The following is a 17,756-nucleotide window of genomic DNA, read 5'->3' as shown; positions in this document are numbered from 1 at the left end:
TCCAGTGACACACACACACACACACACACACACACACACACACACACACACACACGTTTGCAGACACACATGCACGTGGGGCTGGAAGCTCCCTTAGGCTTCTGTCTTATTGTCCCTGAGCAGATGCCAGGTGGGCCAGGCTGGGCTGCTCCGGGAAGGGCCCCAGGAGCCGCACATGAGGCCTTGTCAGAGACCAGGGAAAGATTTGGGGGACTTTTTTCTCCCAAAGGCTGGAGCTCCCATGAGCCAATGTAGAATATGTCTGGTGGTAACAAGAATGACATAGAAAAATAAAGTTGGTGCAGCAGAGAGGAGATTGGACATTCTGGGTGAGGTGAGGGCTATTTATACAGAGTGGCCAGGGAAGACCCCCCAAAAAGTGACATTTGACGAGAAATGTGCCTGTGCGGTAATTAGCAACTTGGAAGTCTGTGGGAGTGGTGTTTGGGCAGGGCACCGAAAGTGCCAAGGCCCTGGGGTAGGAGTGCATCTGGCATGTTCTTCAAGGTTGGAACTGAGTGAGAGGGAGACAGCGGGCCAGGGTGGCCATGTCAGGCCAGCATCCAGCGAGGGACATGCGACCTCAGGACCGGAAAAGGCCAGCTGGGGGCTGCACCAGCACAGCAAAGGGGGGCCGGTTATTGGTGGGAGGTGGCCACTCAGACCTGGGTGGGGTGGGCTCCCCGCATCTCGGGCTCAGACACCCCCTGAAGGTGGAATCAGGGGTCAGCCATGGGGCAGGGGAAACTGAGGGCCCCAGGTTTGGGTGCTGGGCATGAGCAGTCTGATTTTGGACTCTGAGTGCCAGCATACAGAGCCACGGGTAGATGTGCCCGCAGGACCAGGTGGGAATGGGCGGCGGGGCCGAGGCCTGGGCCCCAGGACCTCTGCCCCTGAGGCCAGGAGGCGTGTGAGCAACCAGGTGAACAGAGAAGGGGCACCGTGAGCCAGGAGGCCACGATGGCCTGCCGGTGTGGCCCAGAGGCTGACCACTGGTGGTCTTATCCAGACGGCCCTGGTGGGGCGGGGTGAGGCTGGCAGGAGTCCTGAGGGAAGCAGAGGGTGGTGGAGACCAAGGGCGGATGTGACTTTTGAGGAACTTTGTGTGGAAAGGAGTGGAGAAATGGGGCGGTGGCTTGAGGGCAAGGCAGGACCAGCCTCCCTTTCCCACCAGTGAGAGAGCCTGGGTGCTGAGCTGAGCTCTGGGTTCTCTGAGGGTGCTTGAGCAGGAGTATGGTCCCCAGGGCACCAAGGATATATACAAGGGTATCGGCCAGGAAGACCCTGCAGGAGCGAGGGGAGGGTGACGGGCTGCAGTGGTGGGGATGGCGAGGTCTGGGCCAGCAGGAAAAAGGGTCCGCGGTGGATTGGGGAGGGAGGGGCTTTCCAGGCAGAGAGGGAGCAAGTAGCCTGGGCACAGGATGCAGACGTGGCCGGGTCCCTGGGGACACTACCTGGGGTAGCCAGGAGGTCTGTCCAGGCTCCCCCGCTACAAGTCCCTCCTCGTTCTTGGTCAAAGCACACTGGAGGTGAGCCTTGTGCCCTGAGCCTCCCCGGGTGCGCGAAGCCACCAGCTGGCCTGGCGGAAGGGCCCCCGTTAATACAGGGCTCCTGCAGGTGGTAGATGTGAGACCCAGGAAGAGTAGCAGTGTAGGAAGGGCATGCAGGTGACAGTGGGGTGAGGGACAGGGGCGGTGTGGAAGGGCCAGGACAGAAGTCGTCTGGAAAGTGGCCCCCCCCCCCCCACAAGGATGAGGGTGGAGAAGAGACTTTGGGGGTGTGTGACGAGGTGAGGAGACAGAGCTGCTGGGGAAAGACTGTCCTGGGAGCTGCGGGCTCCTCTCCTGGCCAAATAGCTGGGGAATATTCCAGAAGGGCCTAGGAGGGAGGTCCAGAGGGACCCACCCACTAGGTTCTGGCACCTATACCTCTGGGATCCTTCGATGTTTTCCTAGGGATTACTCATCCGGGACCCACCAGGGAGGCTCCTGGGGCTGTTTACTACAGGCCAGCCCTGGCCACAGGCTATTCTGGGAGCTGGAGGCGGGCAGGTCATGGTCTTCACCGGGCACCTGTGTCCAGGCGTCATGGGCTGTGCAGTTTTAACCCTTGTCTGGTGGAGCTGGACTCAACGGGCAGGGGTGGTGGGGTAATGGGCCTGGGCCTGTGCAACTTACACAGGGAGGTACTGTTAGCAGGAGAGACACCCCCCGCAGGAGAAGGTGAGTTGAGACCCATGTCCTCTGTGCTGGGGCAGGGGGACAGGAAGTGTTCGGGGGACAAGGGGGGCCTCTGGCCGATTCGCTGCCCAGCCACATGGCCACAGCCTGAGGGGTCTTTGGAAAACAGAGCTTCTTTGTTCCAATTTAAAGCAACGGGTCAAGAAACCAAAAAGGAACAAATAAAACAGTAAACGTGAGTTTATTTTTTCCATTGTGGATTGCTCAAATACATGATTTATGTTCTATCATACATGGAATAGCCATAAAAACTGACCATCTGTTGACCGTAGGGAAACTGTCAAGAAATTGCAGAGGCAGATAGGTAATCTGCGTGTGCTCACTGAGTGTGCATACACACCACACGTTCGTACAAAAACATATGCGTGTGTGACCTGTAATCTGTTCGCTGAAACAACGCAGTTTAATAAGAACAAGGTCTATGCTTTAAAAATGTCTCTACCTGGAAGTCAATATCACAAATAAAAACACTAATATATATATATATAACTTGGGGGTCATGAAGGAAACCAGAAGGGAAATTGCATGCTATTTAAAGATGATCGGGGCGCCTGGGTGGCTCAGTCGGTTGAGCGTCCGAGTTCGGCTCAGGTCATGATCTCACAGTTCGTGAGTTCGAGCCCCGCGTCGGGCTCTATGCTGACAGCTCAGAGCCTGGAGCCTGTTTCGGATTCTGTGTCTCCCTCTCTCTCTCTGACCCTCCCCCGTTCATGCTCTGTCTCTCTCTGTCTCAAAAATAAATAAACGTTAAAAAAAAAAAATTTAAAGATGAGTGTAAGTGGGACTAGTACCCATTAAACCTGCAGGACGCCACCAAAGGGGCAGACAGAGGGAGGCTGGGGCCATGGCCGCACTCCCAGAACCCCGTAAGGACCAAACGTCCCTGAACTGAACTTTTGGTCCGGGAAGCTCAGAGAAGAGCAGTAGGAAAAAGCCCAAATGAAGACAAACCAAAGCAAACGCAGCCGGGAACGAGTGGTGCAGGGGGCGGGGAGCGGGGGGTGGCTGAGGAGATGGAAAAGGCCAGTGGGACAGCCCATGAGTTTTGACAGCCAAGCAGGGACAGAAGGGGGTGCAGGGGAGAGCCCTGGAGTGAGGAGGGACTGAAAGAGGTGCAGGGGAGAGTCCTGGAGCGAGGAGGGCCAGAAAGAGGTGCAGGGGAGAGTCCTAGAGGGAGGCTCAGGGCTGGGAGTGGGGCGGGCTTGAAAGTCCCCAAAGGGACGGTGCCACGCGATACCAGCCTGATGGCACAAACAAAATAGGCATTTTAAAGAAAAGTTCAAATGAAGCCCTGAACGATGGCTCGAGACCCATCATCATAGGAGACGTTGAAAGCGGTCAAATATTAATCCCTAAACAAAGAAGTCAGGCCCGTTTTGCCTGACCTTCATCGGACCTTCCAGGAACAGATGTTACGGCAATTGCCCCAAAGTGGCAGGAATGGATGGAGAGTCACTGGTCCTTTCGGGGACTCCTGTACTCTGACGTCCCCCAGATAAGGCCGTAGCACCTCCAAACAGCGATTGCTCTGCTCACTTGCAGATGAAGGAGAAAACCCTCTGATCCCCTGTAGGTGCTGAAAATCCACTTCGTAAATTCAACACTTAGTGGCGTTAAAAAATCTCGGCCAACCGCGAAGAGTAGGAAATTGCCTCTTTCCAACTGGGAAGCTGCTGCTCCTTCCCGCTCACCAGAGGTTTGTTACAAACACTGCTCAAACGGGGAAGAGCTTTGGAAACACACATGCGGCCGTGTCCTCACGGGCTTGGAACTTTCCAGGGCTTCTCCCCCGCCCCCACCATCTTTCTGCACCGGCCCTACTCTCCAGATCGCTGAGCATGTCCCTGGCCCCTGCTCAGTCCCCTCCTGCCTCCCTCTGCTCCTTCTCTGCCACCCTCCTGGGCCAGTCTGGTTGCCAGGCTCCTGCACCTGGAGACACCAGCTCAGTCCCAGGACCCCCGTCGCCACGCAGCCCTGGTCTCCAGTCCCCCATCCCCATGCGCCCTGGTCTCCAGTCCCACTAAATATCATTGGTGCACTGGCACCCCACGTCCACATCTGCAGAACTGATGTCCAACTGGCTCTCTGACCTCGGGTGGCAGGAAGATCTCAAACCCAGCATGTCCAAGGTCCCCCCGCGCCACACACACACCATATTCCTCCTAGTGAAATATTTACCTGGGCCAAACCATGGTGGAATCATCCTGAACATAAATCTTGTTCACGCCGTTTTCAACACAGGTCCTCACTACCTCCACTGCTTCCTGAAGTTGCCACTGATGGCCAGACCGTTGGGACTGCCTCTTCCCTGCCCTCCTGACCTCCACTGCATGCTGCATTTGGCATCAGAGTGATCGTATTGAGACAAATCGAGTAGGTGGGTTTTCTGCTCAAAGCCCTTCATTTGCTCTCCATCTAAAGCACTGGCCACGGCCTGCAAGGCTGTCAAGAACCTGTCTCCTCCCCACCTCTTTGATTTGTCTTGTACTTCTCTCGCCTCTACTTCCAAGGCAAGCAGGCGTCCACTCCAGGGCCTTTGCAGGTGCCACTGAGGGACTATTTGCCCAGACATCTGTGGGCTTCTCCCTCACTTCTTTTAGATCCCCATTTTAATGTCAACTCTTGCCCCCTTGCCCTCACTTGATGCCCCTCACCCTGCTTCCTTGTTCTGCATAGTCTGTCGTCACCTGACATCATGTATGTGAGGCCTCAGTTTTCATTTACATGCCACATATTTAGTCACATCACTTAATTGTCACCCACCTAGGAAGGAGCACGATGAAAAGATTTGCTGTGTGTCTGCCCCCCTGCTCTCAGCCCGGCAGGGCCGGACCTGAGCTTCCCATCACCATCTACACAAGGAAGGAAGCTGGAACTCGATGCTGGCGAAGCAATCTTAAGGGACCTTGACCACACCTTGTGTCTGTACTCTATTATGGAGGAAAGTGAGCTTATGTGATAAAACGTGCTCTAGAGTTTATACAATTTGCCTTGGGGGGAAATAGAGCCGGTGGAGAGCTTCGTGGGGCAGAAGCAGGGAGCGCGGTCCTAGCCACACAGGCAGGCAGGTGCGGTCCCGTACTCAGTATGTGGGTCTTAAAAAACAGTTATTGGAGCATTACAGGTTACAAGTGTGAAACGTGCTCACTGATGGTTAGCCAAGCTGCCCTCAGCAGAGTAAGTTGGTGACGGTGAAGGAAGAAGCAGCCGTAATTCCCAATCGCAGGGCGAAACCAGTGCCAAGGGACGGGTCTGAGACCGTGCCTCCCAGGGAGGCACCGGGTTCGTACGCGGGCCTTGGCCCAGGGCTCTTCCCCCGGCTCTGGCGGAGAGCACACGTTCGAGGCGCCGGAAGATTCTCACGGTGTATCACCCTCTGGCCGTGGAAAACACACTCAGTGACCGCTCGGCCGCTAGCGGGTGACTCATGGTCATGTGAAGATCCCAGAGTCCACACTGTCAGCCCCTGAAGACGGGAAGGAAGGAGGACGTGGCTGAGGGTCCCTTCGGAGTCCGTTGGGTCCGTGGGTCAGCGGGGCCGGGACCAGGCTGACGTCTGCTCTGGCCAAAGTGGCCCCTGTTCCTAGAGGTTGCCTTGCACGGCCTTCCCTCCGCTGTGCTCTCTCTTTCCTCTCCCGAGGCCCCGTGTGAACCTCGCCGCCTCGGTGAGTGTCATCCCCCAAGGTGACTCTGCGGGAGGCCGGGACCCCGCAGGATCCCGTCACCTGGAACCCATCCCAGGAAGACTCTTACAGCCGTGACTGAACTTTGAAGCCCGCAGATTACGATGATTTGAAACGTTTCGGAAAACGGCTGGGGCCTCTGCTCCCTGAGCCCTCAGCAGGACCCCGCAAAGCCAGGACCCGGTGGGAAGGGGCCCCAGGCACTGAGGCCTCCTCCCTTGTCTGGCAGGCAGTTCGTGCCTGGAGACCTGCCGGGAAGGGCCCAGGGGCCCAGTAGACCCGGCCTCGGGGGTGGCAGAGGGGTCCTCACCCCGCAGGCACAAGGGGCGGGCCCGTACTGGGGCCACATCACCGGTGCAGACACTTCTCCAAAAGCAGCCCGGAAGAAGAGACGGGTGGCGGTGGGCCCGGCGGACAGCCACCCACAGCGGCTCCCACACGGTAAGTCGCCCACGCAGAGCGGGTTTTACTGCCGCTGTTACTTCCTGCAAGAGAGCCGCGGCCCGCGGCTCACACAACTGCGTCCCACAGCTGCATATTCCTTGGGGCGGGAGTCCAAGCCCCACGACGGGGCGGTTGTCCTGTGGGCCAGCTGGAGCCAGCAGGCGAGTGGGGAGTCCTGCAGTGGGCTAAGCCTGGCCTGTGCCTCACCGGCAAAGTGACGCTGAGTGTGTGCAGACGTCTCTCGGGCCTCGGTGGCCCCGCTCTGGAAGGGGACGTCCACGCCTCGCGGTGCGGCAAGGAAGCGACTCACTTGGTGCCTCTCACACGCTGCTGCCGGTGCTCAGACCCCTCCGTTCCCACGCGGCTCAGTCCCTACGCTTAGAGCACCTCTCCGTTGCCTTGGTGGGTCACTGGGGGCAAGGCCCTGGGCCAGATGAGCCAGGTCCACACCCGGCCGCTGCCGAGCCCCACTCGCGAGGCGTGCGCCATCGCTTGGCTTTCTGAGCCGTGGCTTCTGCCCCGAGCGATGGTGGGCAGGTATACCCCTCCCCCTCCCGGGGCTTTGGGAAGGGTGCTGGAGAGTGGGCTCCACGTGTCCAACGGAGAGCCAGAGCTCTGAGTGGTCGGGGCTCAGCCCTGTGCGTAGCACAGAGGATGCTTTATGAACACAAGCGATTGCTCTGGCTTTCCTGCTTCCTAAATGAAGGCTTTCAGCTGAGTGCAGTCATGCGGGAGCTGTTCGCCTCTAACAAGCACACACAGAGCCTCGGTGAAGTGCCACCAGGACGCCTGCACCGTGTTCTAGGTCCTGCAGAGGCCTCACAGAAAGCAGAGGGGAAGACACAGAGTTGTAAGCGTCTGGTGGTGTCAGATCCCTGCTGCCCGGGGGTCTCGGGGGATTCCTCTGAGGGGCCATGTAAAGCAGGCCCAGAAGCAGGATCAGGCATATGGAGAAGGTGGTGACGGGCACTTGGGCAGAGCACACCAGCAGGATCTAAAGGCGCCCCCGTCGTAACGTCTGTGTGTCCGCACACGCTCTCTGACCGCTGGGAGCCATAGCTGGGCTGACCCAGCAACAGCATCCAGCTAGCACGGGCACCCACGGAAGCGGCACAAGAGCTCCCGGGAAGGCAGGGGCTGAGGACGCCTCTCCGGGAGAGGCGTCTGGTGGTGTCAGATCCCTGCTGCCCGGGGGTCTCGGGGGATTCCTCTGAGGGGCCATGTAAGTAGGCCCAGAAGCAGGATCAGGCATATGGAGAAGGTGGTGACGGGCACTTGGGCCCAGCTATGGCTCCCAGCGGTCAGAGAGCGTGTGCGGACACACAGACGTTACGACGGGGGCGCCTTTAGATCCAGATGGTAGGCCATTTAGGGCGCTGCCTTGGGACCATCTAATTCATCTGGGGCCATGGCCTCTGGTAAGGGAAGGTCTGGGGGAAGACGGGACAGAGTAATTGAGTATGTTTTTAATCAGACTGTCTCCTTCCTCTCAACATTGAGGACATCACTCTGATGTCCATCAGCGCTTGCTGATCTGAGTGAAGAAGGCCAAACTGGATAGAACTTGCAAGACAGGTTTATCTCCAAGTTGCCAGTGATCATTCCGTCTTTTCCTGGGTAGAGGGGAATAATTTTGCAAAGACATTACTTGGAATTAAAAGGCATTTACCATACGCTATTTTATGCATAATGTAATTTATAGGTTTGCCAATTAGACATGAAAATTCAGATATCAGACAAAAAAAGTCTGATATTTGGAGGCAAATGCGAGATTCAAGAGAGAGACGAAATTACAACAGAACATCTTATTCGGAGCTTTCGAATGCCCAGGTCTGGAGCAAAAGCCCCATGCTGACACCCCAGCAGGTGTGGGCTTGTCCAGTCCTCCCTGGGGAGCAGTGACCCCTGCAGCTGCTTCAGGTGCACTGCAGCCCCTCTCCGCCCCTCCCCTGTCACAGCAGTGGCTTCGGGTAACGCAGCCGGTACTGACAGCCTCCTGGCCAAATCACCAAAGTTCCGGGTCTCCTCCAGTTGTTGGGTGCAAGCCCCAGGTGGGCCCTCCTCCTGAGGCTCCCTGTCGTCTGCACACCTCAGGCTCTGGCTGGGGCACGTGGTCCGAGGGGGTCCCCCCCACCCCCCCCCAGCCCTCGCCAGGGAGGATGCCCACCCTCGTCCAACCCAGACAAAACCTGCTGTTCCCAGCGTTACCGTAGGAACAGATTCAGGACGGGGCTGAGCTCCTCCTCCCTGGTAACTTGGAGATCCCGAAGGCAGCCGGCATCCTGCTAGGCCCCTGCCGTGCCGAGGCATCCGATGGCAAAGGGCACTGCACCTGAGCACAGCACTGCCACTTGTCACCCAGGGGACAGGGCCCTGTGCTCCCAGGACTGTCAAGCACATTCTGGATGCTTTACTGCTACTAAGGTTGGGGGGGGTGGGGAGCTGCTGGCGGAGGGAGTCAGACTATGAACATGTTAAAAGTCAGGGGGGGTGTAAAGTTATTGCACATAAATATTCTGCAAACAGCTGCCTAGAATATTCCTTATATTGGAAAGCATGCTTTGAGGTCATTACTCAGGATTTTATAGGCCATTTCTTGGCTGAGCCCCAGGATGGCTTATGGCTTTGCAAAAAGGCGACGCCACATTTTATGAATGACAGGTGGCTTTTATCACACCTCTGCATTATCGCTACGGTAACAGGGCCGTGGCGATGCCCTGCGGCCGGGGGCACCCGAGCGGGTGCAGCGGGCACAGCCTGCAGGTCTGGCCTTGATTAGGGGTCCCCGGACGACACCGACTGAGGTCCATTTCCCACTCTGTTTTCCTGCCAGTGGAGTCAGTGCAGCAGAACAGCTGCTGGTGCCCCTGTATCTGGGCACAGCCCTGAGGCACAGCCCTGAGGCGGGCCGGCCTCCGCGGGGATTGGGTGCCACCCCCTCCCCAACCCGAGGGCCCCGCACTGAGGTCTTTGTCCTTCCTCCTCCCTTCTCTGCTCCGTGACCATCTGCACGGACCGAGCTGACCAACCTCCTCTCTCTATCGGAAGGCAAAATCAATTCCTGTTTTCGAGCTCTTCCAATTCAGGCCTGTGTCTAGTGGTCAAGACCAAAGAGCCCGTTCTCTCCTGTCACTCCGCTGCTGGCTCCCTGCCCTGAACCTCCCAGACCACCCTCCCCACCCATGGCCAGGTGACCTCTCTCCCCATCGCTCTGAGCAGAGCCTGCTCCTGGCTGTCCCCCCGATGGGATCTGACCATGGTCCACGCCGGTGCCCTTAAGGCAATCTTGAGAATGCAGGTGCAGAGACTTGGACGTTCCCAGTCTGGGACATAATACAGGAAATAATATTTGGACATAATTACAGGAAAAGGACATAGATACAGGAAAAGGAAAGTGGAGGTGCAGGGCCAGGGGGTGGAGGCACGCGGGATGCCCACAGTGACTCCACAGCAACGCTGACGCCTTTGGGTCCAGGTCCCTGTGCTCCAGGGCTGGTTCCCCTCGGCTGCCCACACACCTCACTCTGCCGACGGGCTTGGGGGAAGCCAGGAGTTTTGGAGTCTGGCCTTCCCAGCACAGGCTGCCCAGGGATCTGGAATTGCTCTGCTCTGATTCCGGCCTTGGGTTTGGCCGCAGGCCAGCACTGCAGGGCGGCTGAGGCCCAGGTGCCAGCTGGGGGCATGCATTCCTGACTTCCTGGGAGGTGACCACTGGAACCATGCAGCCTGCAGAAGGGCCCTGGCCTTTGGACTGTGATGTGGCACCACCACTGGGGAGACCCCAGAGGGGGGGGGGGGGCCCTGCACAGCGGCCCGGCCCGGCCCGAGCCCGCACCACGGACCCAATCCTGCTTGATGAACCAGGGACAAAGTCGGTGTTTGGAATCTGGTCGATGCCATTTTAAAAACTTAACAGACTAAAATCAGTGAATGTGAAAGAGGCCGACTGTCCGTCCTGCCTTCTACGCTCTGGCCCCGAGCTCCGCCACCCCTCGTGGTTTCTGTAGGTAAACCGGGTGGTGAGACCCAGGCCTGCAGGAAGGGTTATTGCCACTGTCTGCACCTCCCTGCAGCTCCTGCTTTGCCCGCAGGTCCAGCACGGTGGGCACGGGCTGGCCCGGCTCCGGGCAGGGTGCCTAAGAAGGGGTCCGAGTCCACTCAGGTGGCTGGAGGTTGGACGTCTGAGACCAAGTCGCCACCCCCCATATTTGACGTCTGGTGAGGACTCACGTCCTGATCACTACACTGCTGTCTTCCCCCTGTGCCCTCACGTGGCCGACAGGACAGAAGGGCTCTCTGGGGTCTCTTCGTTTTTCTTTCCTTTTTTAAAATGTTTATTTATTTTTGAGAGAGAGACATGCATGGGGGTGGGGGCAGAGAGAGGGAGACACAGAATCCGAAGCAGCTCCAGGCTCGGAGCGGTCCGCACAGAGCCCGACGTGGGACTGGAACTCACAAACCACGAGAATCATGGCCCACGGTGGGCTCTGTGCGGACAGCTCGGGGCCTGGAGCCTGCTTTGGATTCTGTGTCTCCCTCTCTCTCTGACCCTCCCCCACTGATGCTCTCTCTTTCTCTCTCTCTCTTAAAAATGAATAAATGTTTAAATTTTTTTTTTTAATTAAGAAACTGAGAACTCATAAAGCCTGTGTTTGCTGAAATCCATTTGGTGCCAAGAGCAGGAAGCCAGCAGGAAACCTTAGAAGACCCTCACCAGGCTCCGGGGACCCAGGGCCTTTGTTTATGCTGGCCCCGTGGCTCGGTGGGTCATCCACTCACCTTCCTGGTGAGCTCCTACACATGCTTCAAGGGCCTCTTCTGGTGTCTAGGCATCGTGAGCCTGCCTGATCTTAGCTCGCCTCTCTCTCCTCCTTCTCGGTCCCCCTCCGTCCTCGCTCAGCTGGGCCCTGAGCAGGTCACAGGCTGGGCTCCTCTGTCTTCCACAGCCTGGCGTGCAGCTTGGAACCGGTGTGCTGGGGGAGGGCCCTGGCTGAAGGTAGGAGGCACCACGTGGCCGGAGGCCGAAGGAGGCCGGGCAGTGTGGACCTGGGAGTTAGCATCCAGTGCGCCTAGTGCGTGCCTTCTGTGTGCAATGCGGGGTGCCTTCCACCCGGTTATGTCACAGGACACCTCACAGGTGGGTACCCTCACCCCACCTGAGGCGAGGAAACCGAGGACCCCAGAGCCCATGTTGTTCCCAGCGAGGCCGTGCAGAGCGGGCAGGAGGGTAGGCAGAGACCCTCCGTACTTGGAGCCACATCCAGGGCCAGGAGGGTGGGCAGCCAGACCCTCTACCGCTCGTCTTCTCAGAGGGGAGAGGACCCAGCCTCAGAATCTCTGTTGGGAAGACCAGCAGCCACGTAGGGGTCCAGCCCAGCAAATCCAGCCTGCGTCCAGCCTGCCTGCTGAACTCACAGTGGTGCACGTCCCCTCTTCAGGGGCCCATTGCGTCCGTCCTTGCACCTTCTGTCTGCCTGTCCCTGGGCTGGGGTGCAGGATGCACCATGATTGGAGGGAAGCGCTGTGGCATGGCAGGGGGGCCAGAAGCCCCTGGACAGGAGGGGACCCCAGACCCCGGCCCAACTCTATGGGCCAAAGCCTTGATTTCCACTCTGGGAACAGGAGCAGGCCACAACCCCTACAAGTGTCATATATGGGTGCACACAGGCCCGCTCACACCTGCACCCACAGGCAAATTTGTGGTGTGCACGTGTGCACATTTATGCACACTCAGACACATGCGTGCATAGTGCTTTTGCACCTACACGCACGTACATAGGTGCACACACAAGGGAGTCGTGAATTACGCAGAAGCTAGGGAAGCAGGACGGCAGGGGACGTCCATGCCAGTGTCCCCACGGCCACAGCAGACAGGCACAATCAGCTATCGTAGGCAGCTCCTGGGACTGGTCCAGAACCCGCACTGGAGTAGCTTGTAAAAGACAAAACATCAAACGTGCCCACCCCGTCTCCAAAACACACCCTTGTGCTCCCTCCGGCCACGGCGCCTCACCTGCTCTCCCGCATGGATCTGTACTTTCTGGCCGCATCTGCATACCCTTCTGAGGCTTGCAGGAAAGTCTTTTGACTTGTTTCCCCCTGAATCTGTCCCCATCTCAGCACCTGAACGTAGAGGTACAACCGTGAGCCCCGAGGACCGTCCTAGAGTTTACAGAAGGACCTCTAGATCTCTGCAGACCTGAGTCCCGCGTGGGGCAGCATCGCAGCTCAGTTCTGGGTGCTGGATGCCAACCTCTCTGAAGACCCCCTGCCTCTCTCTGTGGCTCCTGAGGGGTGGGGGCTCCTCTCGTCTGGGAGAAGTGGCAGCGTGTGTGAGGGAGAATGGAAAGAGGCTGGTGTCCTGACGCCCTCCCCGCCCCTGCGCCCGGGTAGGAGAGATGCTGAGGCCCCTTCCAGATGCAAACCTCTCCAGTGTCTTTAAAAGATATGAGGCCTGCAATAGCCAGGTGCTGGGGTCCTGCCACTTCCCTGGCCCTGCCCTACACAGCCTTTGTGAGGGACATGGGGGAGGGCGGCCTGACACACAGCCTCCCACGGGTGCTGGAGGGTCCCTAGCCTTCATGGTCCCTTTGCAGGGGGCTGAGGCAGTTCAGGGGAGCAGAAAGATGCGGGGGCGGGGGGGCATTCCTGGCACGTAGCCAGACGTCTGCTGGGGTCTGGCTTCTGGCCAGAAGAGGAGGCATGAGGACCCGGCACGCCCCCCCAGCACTGCCAGCCAGAGAGCACCCAAAACAGTGCAGAGCAGGCAAAGCTACTGGGCCTGAAGCACCCTTCCAGCCTTCCAAAAAAAAAAAAAAAAAAAAGCAAAAAGCAGGCAGAAAGTTTCTCTCTCTAGGCCAAGGATAAATGAGCTAAGGACACATGCAGCGCGACCATCATCTACCATCACGCGCCGGGGAGGGTGCTGGGAGCCCGTCCTGGCCTCCTGACTCAAGGGCAGAAGCTTCTGCTCTCCCTCATTATTTCTATTTTTAACAATTGCGTTCAGGCCTTTTGCAAAAATAGCGAGTGCTAGCCCCTCTTTGTCAGAAAACCACAGGGATGCAGGAAAAACCGGCCAGGATTTCGGCAGCGTGGGGTCGAGTCCTCCACCGTGGGAGCTGAAGTGGCCCCAGTGTCACTCGCGCCCATCTGCTCACTGCACAAGTGGGTAAACTGAGGCCAGCCGGGCCAGGCAGGTGCCCAGGTCAGTCAGGGAGTGAGCCCGGGTCCTGGGCGCCTGATGGGCAGGGGAGCAGCGAGAACAGGCGGCCGCGGGTACCCGGCCGCACAGCGAGGCGTCTCCTGAGCAGCCCTGAGACCTTGCAGGCTGCACTCCTGTCACCATCCCGTCACAGGGAATTAGGACGAGCCCCTGTGGGAGGTGCCCAGGGAATGAGGAACGCAGTCTCTGGTGCACACACGTGCGCGTTTACCCGCGTGTACGCATGCAGGCACGTGTACTCGAGTGCACGTGAGTTGGCGTGTGTGTGCGTGCACAACCTGAGAATCAGCCTCCTCTGCAAGGATCAGGAGGCCCCAGCGGCACCCGGAAGGGCGGGCGTCCGCCCCCGTCCCGGAGCAGCTCTGACGGGAGTAAGCCCAGGCTCACGGGTGGGGGCATTAGGGCAGCGGGTCTCAGTCGGCGAGGCCCGGTGAGTCTGGAGGGGCTGGCTCTCCCCCGGCACACCTGCGTCCACACCCCACTCCTCTTCCCCCACGGCCCCTTCAGCGCATCGTCTGGCTTCAGGCCCTGGGAAGGAGAACAGAGGAGAAGCCACGACAGGACGGCAGGCAAACCATCCAGCCCCCGGACCCACCAGCTCCCCTCACCTTTGACTACGTGGCCTCCCAACCCTGACCCTTGGAAAGAGTCCTCTGGGGCTGATGGTGGCCTTGCCCTTACCTGGAGGCCTTGGACTGACCCTCCGGCCCACTCACCCCTGTGATAAGTGAACAGGCATCCCAGAGCAGCTGCGAGGTGGCATAGGAGCGGACGACTGCATCCACAGTCCGACGTGAAAGAGGGGTGTGCAAAGTCGTCAGGCCCCGGGGGGTAAATGCGTGGGGCGGGTGGGGGGCCGGGGGCTGACATACATTGAGCACCGACCGTATACTGGCTCTCTGAGATGCCCTGTTCCCTCACACCAGCCTGGCGGGGGAAGTGGGGAGTGCTCCAACTCTGCTTATAGAGCGAAGCCAGGGCCAAGAAGCCCAGAGAAAGAGACTGCCTCTGCCTGGGGTCGACAGGGTCTTGGAGAGGGAGGGAGGTGCCCCTTTGGAATCACCCCTGCAGGCCTGCGGTCAGGGAAGGCAGACCAGCCCCTAACCCCAGCCTGGCCACAGCTTGGCCTCCGTGCCGGACGCTCAGCACCTCCATCAGAGCCCCCGGCCCCTGGAGATGCTGCCCTCAGCTCCCTGCCATTTGGGTCTCTCCATCAGCAGGACAGGGGCTTCCTCAGAGGGAGCAAGCGGAGGGCGAGGGGGAGAGAGAGGCCCCGGACGCATTCTTCTCTACCCAGCCGTCAAGAGAGAGCCAGCCAGCCGTTGGAGGCAAGTCCCTGGGTCCTGGCCACACAAAGTGGGGGGCGGGGGGGGGGCACTGCACAGGGTAGCTGACGCCTGGGAGGAGGTCATAAAACACAGGGGTGAGAACAACCCTATGTGACCCCTGTTCCTTGCAGAAGGAACCCACCCTGCAGACCTGCACAACCTTTTTGTAAATCTGACCCCTTCAAGCTATTCGTCTCCATTGCCCCTGTAAAGACATTACTCAACTGAAGAGAGAAACAAACACATAATAGCAGCTACAAACAGGCAAGCTTCCGTTCTTAAAGATGTCTGTGGCGTTACCTGGTAAAGTAGATGGATCAGGGAAAAGGATATCCCAGCCCTGGAGGGATGGAGGGCGAATCTTGAATTTCGAAGTTACCGGAATACAATGCAACGGTTTCCAAAATGACTCAGATCTGGAGAAAATAGTGCCGTTATCTGTGAAAACAGTATTACATGTGCACTAAGAAAGAAACCACTTAAAATGTCCACACACACTGAGAATGTTATTTGACGTGAGCCAATGTAGAAGAGTATTGTTTGAGCATCAGAATTTCGGTACGTGTTTTTCTCGTTTCCCCTTGAGGAAAAGACACAGGTTTTGCCAACACGGAGTGGGGGATGGTGGCTGGTGGGACAGCAGCCAGGCGGGTCTGAGCAGGGAGGTTGACAGTGGGCGTGAGGACCTGTCGGCAGGCGGTGCAGGCCTGTCGGGGTGCGGGAGGCCTGGCCGGTGGGGAGCCTCCCGTGAGGATTTATCATAATTAAACAAAGATCAATGGTGTTAACATTCTCCCCAAATGATGATGGAGAAACTAATTACTGAGAAGAATTTCTAGGATATGGGAAATAAGGTGTGTGCACACAAATATTTTTACCTTTTAATCAATTGTGATTAGAAGAGCCAGCGCCTTGAGCTGCTGTCTGGTGACAGGACGCAGAGCCTCATTCCAGCGGCCTGGCCATTACTTAACCAGGGGCTTGATGGCAAGAAACACATCACCCACTGGTTCATTTTATGGCTCATTAAGCAAGCATAGCAGACACCCATTACTGCTTTTTGGCATTAAGGAGATTTTGAAACGTATGCACGGCTAATGATGCTGGAATTAGCAAAGGTCAGAGCGACCGTTAATGGAATTCTTAGAACATTAATGGAATTCTTATCTGCACAGAGTAAGTGGGCCCGTTTCCTCCTCCTGGTAATGGTGTGGGTGCTATTAAGAGTAAGGCCGACACCCACACAATGAGGAAATTGCATCCCCTGGCAGGAGGCATCTGATGCCCACCCAATGCACAGGAGCCCCTACACAGCCAGGGTGCTCTGGGGGGGGGGGAGGGGCAGCCAGAGCAGAGGGGAGAACACACCTGTGCCCTCAGGCACCAGGACAGGGCCGAATTGACCTAAGGATACTTGCTTTCCAGAAGGCTCCATTTAGAATCTCACAGACAGGGTCTCCCCCTGAGGCAGGGGGCAACTCAAGTCCATTTCCCCTTTGAACTTGGTTTTTCACATCGAAGTGTTTTGGATTCAATGATTTAATACTCTATTTGCAATAAGTTTTTAGATAAAAGTGGATTAAAAATCACAACAGAGTCGCTAGGGAGTTGCCAAGGTGGGGGCCTAGAATCTCCCCCAGGCCTTTCCTCACCCCCATCTGATGGCTCCAGAGAGGCCCCTACAGTTCTGCAGGGTCTGAGGGACTGTGTTAGAGACCCTAGACTTTGACAGGCCCCGGCAGTGCCTTAACATTGGGTGCACCAGCCTGACGACATGGGCACTCCCTCCAAGTGGACCCTGAATTGGGACGGCTGGCGGATCTGGCTTCTTCCTGCAAGAGAGGTGTGACAGTGGACAACGTGTGGCCCGGCCAGATCACAATGCAGGACTGAGAGGTCGCACACACACATTGGCAGCAACTGGCCCAGGAGGTCGGGACCTGCGCAGCGGCTGCAAAGTTAGGGGTCAGCCTGAATCGTTGCTTCCCATCACTTCCGACTCAAGACCAACAGAGGAAGCTGGTTCCCCTAACCAGTCAGGCAGGGTGCCGTGTGGCCAGGAAGCCGCCTCACTCCCCAGGCGAGCAGCTGCCACCAGGACCCTCCTGGGCCCCCGTTCAGCACGATGCCAAACCCCGAGCCAGAGCAAGCTGCAAACCGGCAGCCTCTGTGAGTCCTCATCCAGGCGTCCTTGCGGGTCTGCACACACTGCCCGTGCCTGGTCACGCACGGTGATGAGCACGTGTGCCAGACAAGAGACACGGGCACCCGGTGAGGGAAAAGGCAAATTCTCTCTATTTATTATGTGTCTTGGGCCTTTCCATTGCTGGTCCTGAACTTCCGATGGGGAGGTGACAGTAATAAACCAGGACAGTGGGGATCACAGTCCCCTCGGTTCTCGGACGTGGTGCTCTGATTAGGCTGAAAGTGTGTGCCTGGTGGGAAGATCGCTGGGGCCACAGAAGCTTGTTTTTTTTAAACTGTAAGAAATAGTCATGAGCAACCAAACAGAGCCTCTTTCCCACTAGGCGCTGATCGGGAACGTGCCTCCTCCAGAGCCACCCCAGACATTTGCTGACTTGACCAGATGACCGCCCCCCCAGCACCCTTTGTCCCGTGTGCAGGGGCCTGGGCTCCCCCTCTGCCTGTGCACAGAGACCCTACAGTCTCTCGGCCAGTCTGCAGACAGGAGATCTGGGTCTGTCTCTGGGCCTCCCTCAGATGCTCTGAGACTGACAAGCAGGGTGGCCTCACCGCTGTCTTGATGGCTATGCCAAGAAGTGACAAAATCAGGGAGTTTGGGGGACCACCCAGGAGGAGAAAGAGGAAGCCCATG

This window comes from Panthera tigris, chromosome E3 (assembly GCF_018350195.1).
Source record: "Panthera tigris isolate Pti1 chromosome E3, P.tigris_Pti1_mat1.1, whole genome shotgun sequence".
NCBI lineage: Eukaryota > Metazoa > Chordata > Mammalia > Carnivora > Felidae > Panthera > Panthera tigris.
The sequence above is the reverse complement of the archived record's forward strand: the minus strand, read 5'-3'. Positions refer to the sequence as shown.